Genomic DNA, 10,607 nt, shown 5'->3' on the forward strand with positions numbered 1-10,607 from the left:
TGGCACGATCCTGACAGAAGCATAATAGTTCACAGGGAACGATTCCGGAAATCCTCAAGAACAAGTGAAGCGGAAGCCATCGATGGAGAAGAAATGAACCTCAGAAGTGTGGAGTCTTGCACTGTTGGTTTCAGATCGTACTAGAAACAGCGCTAGCACAGGGCGACGAAAAAAACTCAACAGAGGTTATGTGCCGAGCATGGCACGATCCTGACAGACGCATCATAGTTCACAGGGAACGATTCTGGAAATCCTCAAGAACGAGTGAAGCGGAACCCATCGATGGAGAACAAATGAAACTCAGAAGTGTGGAGTCTTGCAGTGTTGGTTTCAGATCGTACTAGAAACAGCGCTAGCACAGGGCGACGAAAGAACTCAACAGAGGTTATGTGCCGAGCATGGCACGATCCTGACAGAAGCATCGTAGTTCACAAGGAACGATTCCAGAAATCCTCAAGAACGAGTGAAGCGGAAGCCATCGATGGAGAACAAATGCACCTCAGAAGTGTGGAGTCTTGCACTGTTGGTTTCAGATCGTACTCGAAACAGCGCTAGCACAGGGCGACGAAAGAACTCAACAGAGGTTATGTGCCGAGCATGGCACGATCCTGACAGAAGCATCATAGTTCACAGGGAACGATTCTGGAAATCCTCAAGAACGAGTGAAGCGGAAGTCATCGATGGAGAAGAAATGAACCTCAGAAGTGTGGAGTTTTGCACTGTTGGTTTCAGATCGTACTAGAAACAGCGCTAGCACAGGGCGACGAAAGAACTCAACACAGGTTATGTGCCGAGCATGGCACGATCCTGACAGAAGCATAATAGTTCACAGGGAACGATTCTGGAAATCCTCAAGAACGAGTGAAGCGGAAGTCATCGATGGAGAAGAAATGAACCTCAGAAGTGTGGAGTTTTGCACTGTTGGTTTCAGATCGTACTAGAAACAGCGCTAGCACAGGGCGACGAAAGAACTCAACACAGGTTATGTGCCGAGCATGGCACGATCCTGACAGAAGCATAATAGTTCACAGGGAACGATTCCGGAAATCCTCAAGAACGAGTGAAGCGGAAGCCATCGATGGAGAAGAAATGAACCTCAGAAGTGTGGAGTCCTGCACTGTTGGTTTCAGATCGTACTAGAAACAGCGCTAGCACAGGGCGACGAAAAAACTCAACAGAGGCTATGTGCCGAGCATGGCACGATCCTGACAGAAGCATCATAGTTCACAGGGAACGATTCTGGAAATCCTCAAGAACGAGTGAACCGGAAGCCAACGATGGAGAAGAAATGAACCTCAGAAGTGTGGAGTCTTGCACTGTTGGTTTCAGATCGTACTAGAAACAGCGCTAGCACAGGGCGACGAAAGAACTCAACAGAGGTTATGTGCCGAGCATGGCACGACCCTGACAGAAGCATCATAGTTCACAGGGAACGATTCCGGAAATCCTCAAGAACGAGTGAAGCGGAAGCCATCGGTGGAGAAGAAATGAACCTCAGAAGTGTGGACTCTTGCACTGTTGGTTTCAGATCGTACTAGAAACAGCGCTAGCACAGGGCGACGAAAGAACTCAACGGAGGTTATGTGCCGAGCATGCCACGATCCTGACAGAAGCATCATAGTTCACAGGGAACGATTCCGGAAATCCTCAAGAACGAGTGAAGCGGAAGCCATCGATGGAGAAGAAATGAACCTCAGAAATGTGGAGTCTTGCACAGTTGGTTTCAGATCGTACTAGAAACAGCGCTAGCACAGGGCGACGAAAGAACTCAACAGAGGTAATGTGCCGAGCATGGCACGATCCTGACAGAAGCATCATAGTTCACAGTTAACGATTCCGGAAATCCTCAAGAACGAGTGAAGCGGAAGCCATCGATGAAGAAGAAATGAACCTCAGAAATGTGGAGTCTTGCTCTGTTGGTTTCAGATCGTACTAGAAACAGCGCTAGCACAGGGCGACGAAAGAACTCAACAGAGGTTATGTGCCGAGCATGGCACGATCCTGACAGAAGCATCATAGTTCACAGTTAACGATTCCGGAAATCCTCAAGAACGAGTGAAGCGGAAGCCATCGATGGAGAAGAAATGAACCTCAGAAGTGTGGAGTCTTGCACTGTTGGTTTCAGATCGTACTAGAAACAGCGCTAGCACAGGGCAACGAAAGAACTCAACAGAGGTTATGTGCCGAGCATGGCACGATCCTGACAGAAGCATCGTAGTTCACAGGGAACGATTCCGGAAATCCTCAAGAACGAGTGAAGCGGAAGCCATCGATGGAGAAGAAATGCACCTCAGAAGTGTGGAGTCTTGCACTGTTGGTTTCACATCGTACTAGAAACAGCGCTAGCACAGGGCGACGAAAGAACTCAACAGAGGTTATGTGCCGAGCATGGCACTATCCTGACAGAAGCATCGTAGTTCACAGGGAACGATTCCAGAAATCCTCAAGAACGAGTGAAGCGGAAGCCATCGATGGAGAACAAATGCACCTCAGAAGTGTGGAGTCTTGCACTGTTGGTTTCAGATCGTACTCGAAACAGCGCTAGCACAGGGCGACGAAAGAACTCAACAGAGGTTATGTGCCGAGCATGGCACGATCCTGACAGAAGCATCATAGTTCACAGGGAACGATTCTGGAAATCCTCAAGAACGAGTGAAGCGGAAGTCATCGATGGAGAAGAAATGAACCTCAGAAGTGTGGACTTTTGCACTGTTGGTTTCAGATCGTACTAGAAACAGCGCTAGCACAGGGCGACGAAAGAACTCAACACAGGTTATGTGCCGAGCATGGCACGATCCTGACAGAAGCATAATAGTTCACAGGGAACGATTCTGGAAATCCTCAAGAACGAGTGAAGCGGAAGTCATCGATGGAGAAGAAATGAACCTCAGAAGTGTGGAGTTTTGCACTGTTGGTTTCAGATCGTACTAGAAACAGCGCTAGCACAGGGCGACGAAAGAACTCAACACAGGTTATGTGCCGAGCATGGCACGATCCTGACAGAAGCATAATAGTTCACAGGGAACGATTCCGGAAATCCTCAAGAACGAGTGAAGCGGAAGCCATCGATGGAGAAGAAATGAACCTCAGAAGTGTGGAGTCCTGCACTGTTGGTTTCAGATCGTACTAGAAACAGCGCTAGCACAGGGCGACGAAAAAACTCAACAGAGGCTATGTGCCGAGCATGGCACGATCCTGACAGAAGCATCATAGTTCACAGGGAACGATTCTGGAAATCCTCAAGAACGAGTGAAGCGGAACCCATCGATGGAGAAGAAATGAAACTCAGAAGTGTGGAGTCTTGCAGTGTTGGTTTCAGATCGTACTAGAAACAGCGCTAGCACAGGGCGACGAAAGAACTCAACAGAGGTTATGTGCCGAGCATGGCACGATCCTGACAGAAGCATCATAGTTCACAGTTAACGATTCCGGAAATCCTCAAGAACGAGTGAAGCGGAAGCCATCGATGGAGAAGAAATGAACCTCAGAAGTGTGGAGTCTTGCACTGTTGGTTTCAGATCGTACTAGAAACAGCGCTAGCACAGGGCGACGAAAGAACTCAACAGAGGTTATGTGCCGAGCATGGCACGATCCTGACAGAAGCATCGTAGTTCACAGGGAACGATTCCGGAAATCCTAGAGAACGAGTGAAGCGGAAGCCATCGATGGAGAAGAAATGCACCTCAGAAGTGTGGAGTCTTGCACTGTTGGTTTCAGATCGTACTAGAAACAGCGCTAGCACAGGGCGACGAAAGAACTCAACAGAGGTTATGTGCCGAGCATGGCACGATCCTGACAGAAGCATCGTAGTTCACAGGGAACGATTCCAGAAATCCTTAAGAACGAGTGAAGCGGAAGCCATCGATGGAGAACAAATGCACCTCAGAAGTGTGGAGTCTTGCACTGTTGGTTTCAGATCGTACTCGAAACAGCGCTAGCACAGGGCGACGAAAGAACTCAACAGAGGTTATGTGCCGAGCATGGCACGATCCTGACAGAAGCATCATAGTTCACAGGGAACGATTCTGGAAATCCTCAAGAACGAGTGAAGCGGAAGTCATCGATGGAGAAGAAATGAACCTCAGAAGTGTGGAGTTTTGCACTGTTGGTTTCAGATCGTACTAGAAACAGCGCTAGCACAGGGCGACGAAAGAACTCAACACAGGTTATGTGCCGAGCATGGCACGATCCTGACAGAAGCATAATAGTTCACAGGGAACGATTCCGGAAATCCTCAAGAACAAGTGAAGCGGAAGCCATCGATGGAGAAGAAATGAACCTCAGAAGTGTGGAGCCTTGCACTGTTGGTTTCAGATCGTACTAGAAACAGCGCTAGCACAGGGCGACGAAAAAACTCAACAGAGGCTATGTGCCGAGCATGGCACGATCCTGACAGAAGCATCATAGTTCACAGGGAACGATTCTGGAAATCCTCAAGAACGAGTGAAGCGGAACCCATCGATGGAGAAGAAATGAAACTCAGAAGTGTGGAGTCTTGCAGTGTTGGTTTCAGATCGTACTAGAAACAGCGCTAGCACAGGGCGACGAAAGAACTCAACAGAGGTTATGTGCCGAGCATGGCACGATCCTGACAGAAGCATCATAGTTCACAGGGAACGATTCCGGAAATCCTCAAGAACGAGTGAACCGGAAGCTAGCGATGGAGAAGAAATGAACCTCAGAAGTGTGGAGTCTTGCACTGTTGGTTTCAGATCGTACTAGAAACAGCGCTAGCACAGGGCGACGAAAGAACTCAACAGAGGTTATGTGCCGAGCATGGCACGATCCTGACAGAAGTATCATAGTTCACAGGGAACGATTCCGGAAATCCTCAAGAACGAGTGAAGCGGAAGCCATCGGTGGAGAAGAAATGAACCTCAGAAGTGTGGACTCTTGCACTGTTGGTTTCAGATCGTACTAGAAACAGCGCTAGCACAGGGCGACGAAAGAACTCAACGGAGGTTATGTGCCGAGCATGCCACGATCCTGACAGAAGCATCATAGTTCACAGGGAACGATTCCGGAAATCCTCAAGAACGAGTGAAGCGGAAGCCATCGATGGAGAAGAAATGAACCTCAGAAATGTGGAGCCTTGCACAGTTGGTTTCAGATCGTACTAGAAACAGCGCTAGCACAGGGCGACGAAAGAACTCAACAGAGGTAATGTGCCGAGCATGGCACGATCCTGACAGAAGCATCATAGTTCACAGTTAACGATTCCGGAAATCCTCAAGAACGAGTGAAGCGGAAGCCATCGATGAAGAAGAAATGAACCTCAGAAATGTGGAGTCTTGCTCTGTTGGTTTCAGATCGTACTAGAAACAGCGCTAGCACAGGGCGACGAAAGAACTCAACAGAGGTTATGTGCCGAGCATGGCACGATCCTGACAGAAGCATCATAGTTCACAGTTAACGATTCCGGAAATCCTCAAGAACGAGTGAAGCGGAAGCCATCGATGGAGAAGAAATGAACCTCAGAAGTGTGGAGTCTTGCACTGTTGGTTTCAGATCGTACTAGAAACAGCGCTAGCACAGGGCGACGAAAGAACTCAACAGAGGTTATGTGCCGAGCATGGCACGATCCTGACAGAAGCATCGTAGTTCACAGGGAACGATTCCGGAAATCCTAGAGAACGAGTGAAGCGGAAGCCATCGATGGAGAAGAAATGCACCTCAGAAGTGTGGAGTCTTGCACTGTTGGTTTCAGATCGTACTAGAAACAGCGCTAGCACAGGGCGACGAAAGAACTCAACAGAGGTTATGTGCCGAGCATGGCACGATCCTGACAGAAGCATCGTAGTTCACAGGGAACGATTCCAGAAATCCTCAAGAACGAGTGAAGCGGAAGCCATCGATGGAGAACAAATGCACCTCAGAAGTGTGGAGTCTTGCACTGTTGGTTTCAGATCGTACTCGAAACAGCGCTAGCACAGGGCGACGAAAGAACTCAACAGAGGTTATGTGCCGAGCATGGCACGATCCTGACAGAAGCATCATAGTTCACAGGGAACGATTCTGGAAATCCTCAAGAACGAGTGAAGCGGAAGTCATCGATGGAGAAGAAATGAACCTCAGAAGTGTGGAGTTTTGCACTGTTGGTTTCAGATCGTACTAGAAACAGCGCTAGCACAGGGCGACGAAAGAACTCAACACAGGTTATGTGCCGAGCATGGCACGATCCTGACAGAAGCATAATAGTTCACAGGGAACGATTCCGGAAATCCTCAAGAACAAGTGAAGCGGAAGCCATCGATGGAGAAGAAATGAACCTCAGAAGTGTGGAGCCTTGCACTGTTGGTTTCAGATCGTACTAGAAACAGCGCTAGCACAGGGCGACGAAAAAACTCAACAGAGGCTATGTGCCGAGCATGGCACGATCCTGACAGAAGCATCATAGTTCACAGGGAACGATTCTGGAAATCCTCAAGAACGAGTGAAGCGGAACCCATCGATGGAGAAGAAATGAAACTCAGAAGTGTGGAGTCTTGCAGTGTTGGTTTCAGATCGTACTAGAAACAGCGCTAGCACAGGGCGACGAAAGAACTCAACAGAGGTTATGTGCCGAGCATGGCACGATCCTGACAGAAGCATCATAGTTCACAGGGAACGATTCCGGAAATCCTCAAGAACGAGTGAACCGGAAGCTAGCGATGGAGAAGAAATGAACCTCAGAAGTGTGGAGTCTTGCACTGTTGGTTTCAGATCGTACTAGAAACAGCGCTAGCACAGGGCGACGAAAGAACTCAACAGAGGTTATGTGCCGAGCATGGCACGATCCTGACAGAAGTATCATAGTTCACAGGGAACGATTCCGGAAATCCTCAAGAACGAGTGAAGCGGAAGCCATCGGTGGAGAAGAAATGAACCTCAGAAGTGTGGACTCTTGCACTGTTGGTTTCAGATCGTACTAGAAACAGCGCTAGCACAGGGCGACGAAAGAACTCAACGGAGGTTATGTGCCGAGCATGCCACGATCCTGACAGAAGCATCATAGTTCACAGGGAACGATTCCGGAAATCCTCAAGAACGAGTGAAGCGGAAGCCATCGATGGAGAAGAAATGAACCTCAGAAATGTGGAGCCTTGCACAGTTGGTTTCAGATCGTACTAGAAACAGCGCTAGCACAGGGCGACGAAAGAACTCAACAGAGGTAATGTGCCGAGCATGGCACGATCCTGACAGAAGCATCATAGTTCACAGTTAACGATTCCGGAAATCCTCAAGAACGAGTGAAGCGGAAGCCATCGATGAAGAAGAAATGAACCTCAGAAATGTGGAGTCTTGCTCTGTTGGTTTCAGATCGTACTAGAAACAGCGCTAGCACAGGGCGACGAAAGAACTCAACAGAGGTTATGTGCCGAGCATGGCACGATCCTGACAGAAGCATCATAGTTCACAGTTAACGATTCCGGAAATCCTCAAGAACGAGTGAAGCGGAAGCCATCGATGGAGAAGAAATGAACCTCAGAAGTGTGGAGTCTTGCACTGTTGGTTTCAGATCGTACTAGAAACAGCTCTAGCACATGGCGACGAAAGAACTCAACAGAGGTTATGTGCCGAGCATGGCACGATCCTGACAGAAGCATCGTAGTTCACAGGGAACGATTCCGGAAATCCTCAAGAACGAGTGAAGCGGAAGCCATCGATGGAGAAGAAATGCACCTCAGAAGTGTGGAGTCTTGCACTGTTGGTTTCAGATCGTACTAGAAACAGCGCTAGCACAGGGCGACGAAAGAACTCAACAGAGGTTATGTGCCGAGCATGGCACGATCTTGACAGAAGCGTCATAGTTCACAGGGAACGATTCCGGAAATCCTCACGAACAAGTGAAGCGGAAGCCATCGATGGAGAAGAAATGAACCTCAGAAGTGTGGAGTCTTGCACTGTTGGTTTCAGATCGTACTAGAAACAGCGCTAGCACAGGGCGACGAAAGAACTCAACAGAGGTTATGTGCCGAGCATGGCACGATCCTGACAGAAGCATCATAGTTCACAGGGAACGATTCCGGAAATCCTCAAGAACGAGTGAAGCGGAACCCATCGATGGAGAAGAAATGAAACTCGGAAGTGTGGAGTCTTGCAGTGTTGGTTTCAGATCGTACTAGAAACAGCGCTAGCACAGGGCGACGACAGAACTCAACAGAGGTTATGTGCCGAGCATGGCACGATCCTGACAGAAGCAGCATAGTTCACAGGGAACGATTCCGGAAATCCTCAAGAACGAGTGAAGCGGAAGCCATCGATGGAGAAGGAATGAACCTCAGAAGTGTGGAGTTTTGCACTGTTGGTTTCAGATCGTACTAGAAACAGCGCTAGCACAGGGCGACGAAAGAACTCAACAGAGGTTATGTGCCGAGCATGGCACGATCCTGACAGAAGCATCATAGTTCACAGGGAACGATTCCGGAAATCCTCAAGAACGAGTGAAGCGGAAGTCATCGATGGAGAAGAAATGAACCTCAGAAGTGTGGAGTTTTGCACTGTTGGTTTCAGATCGTACTAGAAACAGCGCTAGCACAGGGCGACGAAAGAACTCAACACAGGTTATGTGCCGAGCATGGCACGATCCTGACAGAAGCATAATAGTTCACAGGGAACGATTCCGGAAATCCTCAAGAACAAGTGAAGCGGAAGCCATCGATGGAGAAGAAATGAACCTCAGAAGTGTGGAGTCTTGCACTGTTGGTTTCAGATCGTACTAGAAACAGCGCTAGCACAGGGCGACGAAAGAACTCAACAGAGGTTATGTGCCGAGCATGGCACGATCCTGACAGAAACATCATAGTTCACAGGGAACGATTCTGGAAATCCTCAAGAACGAGTGAAGCGGAACCCATCGATGGAGAAGAAATGAAACTCAGAAGTGTGGAGTCTTGCAGTGTTGGTTTCAGATCGTACTAGAAACAGCGCTAGCACAGGGCGACGAAAGAACTCAACAGAGGTTATGTGCCTAGCATGGCACGATCCTGACAGAAGCATCATAGTTCACAGGGAACGATTCCGGAAATCCTCAAGAACGAGTGAACCGGAAGCCAACGATGGAGAAGAAATGAACCTCAGAAGTGTGGAGTCTTGCACTGTTGGTTTCAGATCGTACTAGAAACAGCGCTAGCACAGGGCGACGAAAGAACTCAACAGAGGTTATGTGCCGAGCATGGCACGATCCTGACAGAAGCATCATAGTTCACAGGGAACGATTCCGGAAATCCCCAAGAACGAGTGAAGCGGAAGCCATCGGTGGAGAAGAAATGAACCTCAGAAGTGTGGAGTCTTGCACTGTTGGTTTCAGATCGTACTAGAAACAGCGCTAGCACAGGGCGACGAAAGAACTCAACAGAGGTTATGTGCCGAGCATGGCACGATCCTGACAGAAGCATCGTAGTTCACAGGGAACGATTCCGGAAATCCTCAAGAACGAGTGAAGCGGAAGCCATCGATGGAGAAGAAATGCACCTCAGAAGTGTGGAGTCTTGCACTGTTGGTTTCAGATCGTACTAGAAACAGCGCTAGCACAGGGCGACGAAAGAACTCAACAGAGGTTATGTGCCGAGCATGGCACGATCCTGACAGAAGCATCGTAGTTCACAGGGAACGATTCCAGAAATCCTCAAGAACGAGTGAAGCGGAAGCCATCGATGGAGAACAAATGCACCTCAGAAGTGTGGAGTCTTGCACTGTTGGTTTCAGATCGTACTCGAAACAGCGCTAGCACAGGGCGACGAAAGAACTCAACAGAGGTTATGTGCCGAGCATGGCACGATCCTGACAGAAGCATCATAGTTCACAGGGAACGATTCTGGAAATCCTCAAGAACGAGTGAAGCGGAAGTCATCGATGGAGAAGAAATGAACCTCAGAAGTGTGGAGTTTTGCACTGTTGGTTTCAGATCGTACTAGAAACAGCGCTAGCACAGGGCGACGAAAGAACTGAACACAGGTTATGTGCCGAGCATGGCACGATCCTGACAGAAGCATAATAGTTCACAGGGAACGATTCCGGAAATCCTCAAGAACAAGTGAAGCGGAAGCCATCGATGGAGAAGAAATGAACCTCAGAAGTGTGGAGCCTTGCACTGTTGGTTTCAGATCGTACTAGAAACAGCGCTAGCACAGGGCGACGAAAAAACTCAACAGAGGCTATGTGCCGAGCATGGCACGATCCTGACAGAAGCATCATAGTTCACAGGGAACGATTCTGGAAATCCTCAAGAACGAGTGAAGCGGAACCCATCGATGGAGAAGAAATGAAACTCAGAAGTGTGGAGTCTTGCAGTGTTGGTTTCAGATCGTACTAGAAACAGCGCTAGCACAGGGCGACGAAAGAACTCAACAGAGGTTATGTGCCGAGCATGGCACGATCCTGACAGAAGCATCATAGTTCACAGGGAACGATTCCGGAAATCCTCAAGAACGAGTGAACCGGAAGCTAGCGATGGAGAAGAAATGAACCTCAGAAGTGTGGAGTCTTGCACTGTTGGTTTCAGATCGTACTAGAAACAGCGCTAGCACAGGGCGACGAAAGAACTCAACAGAGGTTATGTGCCGAGCATGGCACGATCCTGACAGAAGTATCATAGTTCACAGGGAACGATTCCGGAAATCCTCAAG

The sequence above is a fragment of the Amblyomma mixtum genome, chromosome 10 (genome assembly GCF_055824585.1).
Source record: "Amblyomma mixtum isolate Tamu chromosome 10, ASM5582458v1, whole genome shotgun sequence".
Lineage (NCBI taxonomy): Eukaryota > Metazoa > Arthropoda > Arachnida > Ixodida > Ixodidae > Amblyomma > Amblyomma mixtum.